The sequence below is a fragment of the Athene cunicularia genome, assembly GCF_003259725.1.
Source record: "Athene cunicularia isolate RWA chromosome 27 unlocalized genomic scaffold, athCun1 chr27_part1, whole genome shotgun sequence".
NCBI classification, from domain to species: domain Eukaryota; kingdom Metazoa; phylum Chordata; class Aves; order Strigiformes; family Strigidae; genus Athene; species Athene cunicularia.
Genome location: NW_020799138.1, coordinates 4,920,940 through 4,922,726, shown reverse-complemented (window position 1 = coordinate 4,922,726; position 1,787 = coordinate 4,920,940). Strand labels below are relative to the sequence as shown.

At 62.1% G+C, this 1,787-nt stretch overlaps 1 protein-coding gene across 3 annotated transcripts in view; it reads right to left on the bottom strand.

Moving 5' to 3' along the window:
* KIF18B (kinesin family member 18B) overlaps positions 1-1,787 on the bottom strand; it is a 31,843-nt gene that overhangs the window by 3,467 nt on the left and 26,589 nt on the right. The window lies entirely within an intron of this gene.

Below are 1,787 nucleotides of genomic sequence, written 5' to 3'. Positions count from 1 at the left end.
GGGGACGTAACCGGGACCATGAACAGGAGGGGGCTGGGGGTGACTGCAGGAGTACAAAAAGGGCTGCAGGGAATTGTTGTGTGGCTGCAGGAAGGGTGGGACAGGGCTACGAGAGAAAGGAAGAAGTTTGGCACCTGGGTTGGGACACTGCCGGGGATCCTGGGTGCAGGAGCCATCAGCATAAGAGCTTCATTGGCTGGGGGGTGGGAGCAGGGGGGGCACTGCCCAGGGCCATGAGCTCTTTGGTGGTCCTTCTGCTGCCCTTCCAGGAGAGAGGGCCCGCAGGATGTTCTGAGGATGGAAAGAGGAGGGAAGTGGATTAGGCAGCTGCTGGGTAAAAGCAGCAAACCCAGGTCCCGTCCCCACCCACCCCGACAGAGATCCAGGTGCTGCCAGCCCCCTCCTCCTTTCTGCCCCTCCCCAAGCACCCACCAGCCTTCCCCGAGGCTCCGGCTACAGCCAGGAAGCAGCAAACCCCAAAGAGCATCTTCCACCAGCACCAAACCTCCCAGTTCGAGGTATTTTCCTCACCTGACCCGGAAGGGGGCTGGTCCAGCGCCCGCTTGGTGCCTGCCCTGCCGCAGGGAACGCTCTTGTAGCCCGTGGTGCTGCGGGAAGAGGGTTTCCCCAGGCTCCTGCCCGGGAGCGCAGGGGCGCGGGAGGGCTGCGTAGATCTCGGGGTGCTGCAGCTCTGGAGCCCACCCAGGGTGGGGAGAGCAGCGCTGTGAAAGAGAAAGGGGCCGTTTTAAACCCCCGAGGCTCAGGGCGGAGCCCCCCCGCGTCCCCACATGTCACAGGTGAAATGGGGCCGCCGCAGGCAGGGACGGGGGCTCGAGCCCCAGGCAGCTGCCAGCCCTTGCTGCCTGCGCGGGGCGCTCTGGGGCACGGGGGGCCGGCGGCTGCCTCACCTCTCCACTCGCCTCCGCTTCTGCGCAGGGGGTTTGGAGACCACGGAGGGCCTGGGGATGGAGGAACCCTTCACGGCAAACACCGGGGCACAGGCTCTGCAGCCAAGGAGAAGGGAGTTAGTGCCCGCTCTCGTGAGGCTGCGAGGCAGCCAGGCCAACACCATCCGCCCACAGGGAACAGGAGTCACAGGAAACCTGCCCGGTTTTGTAGGGGAAAACCATTCCAAGAGGGGTAAATCCTCAGGAGAGCGGCACAGGAGGCGTCAGCCGCCTGGGTACTGCTGCTCCCTGAGGTGCTCGGGCTGTTCCCCTGGACCTCAGTGTCCCCAGTTCCCCGGTAGGAACCATTTCCTAGAGCTGCAGGAGGAGACGGGGAGACCTCGGGGTGTCCTGCGTTACCAAGGCCACGCCCATCTCTGCCTTTGGATGCTCTCACAGATTCACAGAGCTTTGGAAAATCCAGAGCATCTTTGAGCCTCTTTGAAGCACCGGCCATAAGAAAAAATCAAACATACCAACTAAACAATAAAACGCAAAACCCCAGTGTGCAGTCCCAACCCTCGCTCCAACCTCTCTGGGAGCAGAGGTGAGGCCCCACCTGCTTCCCAGCCAGCACGTGGGGCTCCAGAAGGGCCCCAAAGGGAGAAAGAGATTTCCTTGGAATGTTTTTTATATCTTTGACAGCGATTCACACACGAGCTCGGACCGCTGGCTGCCCGTCTTTTTCTGCTCAGTCTCCCCCCTTAGCAGAGCTGCAGCGATCCACAGAGGATTCACCCAGACAGCAAGATTGTGGAGGGGGGAGCCCCAAAACCACAGTTAACCCCCCCCGGCCAGCACTTACTGGGGCATGACGGGGCCGTCCTGCTTGTTTAGGTG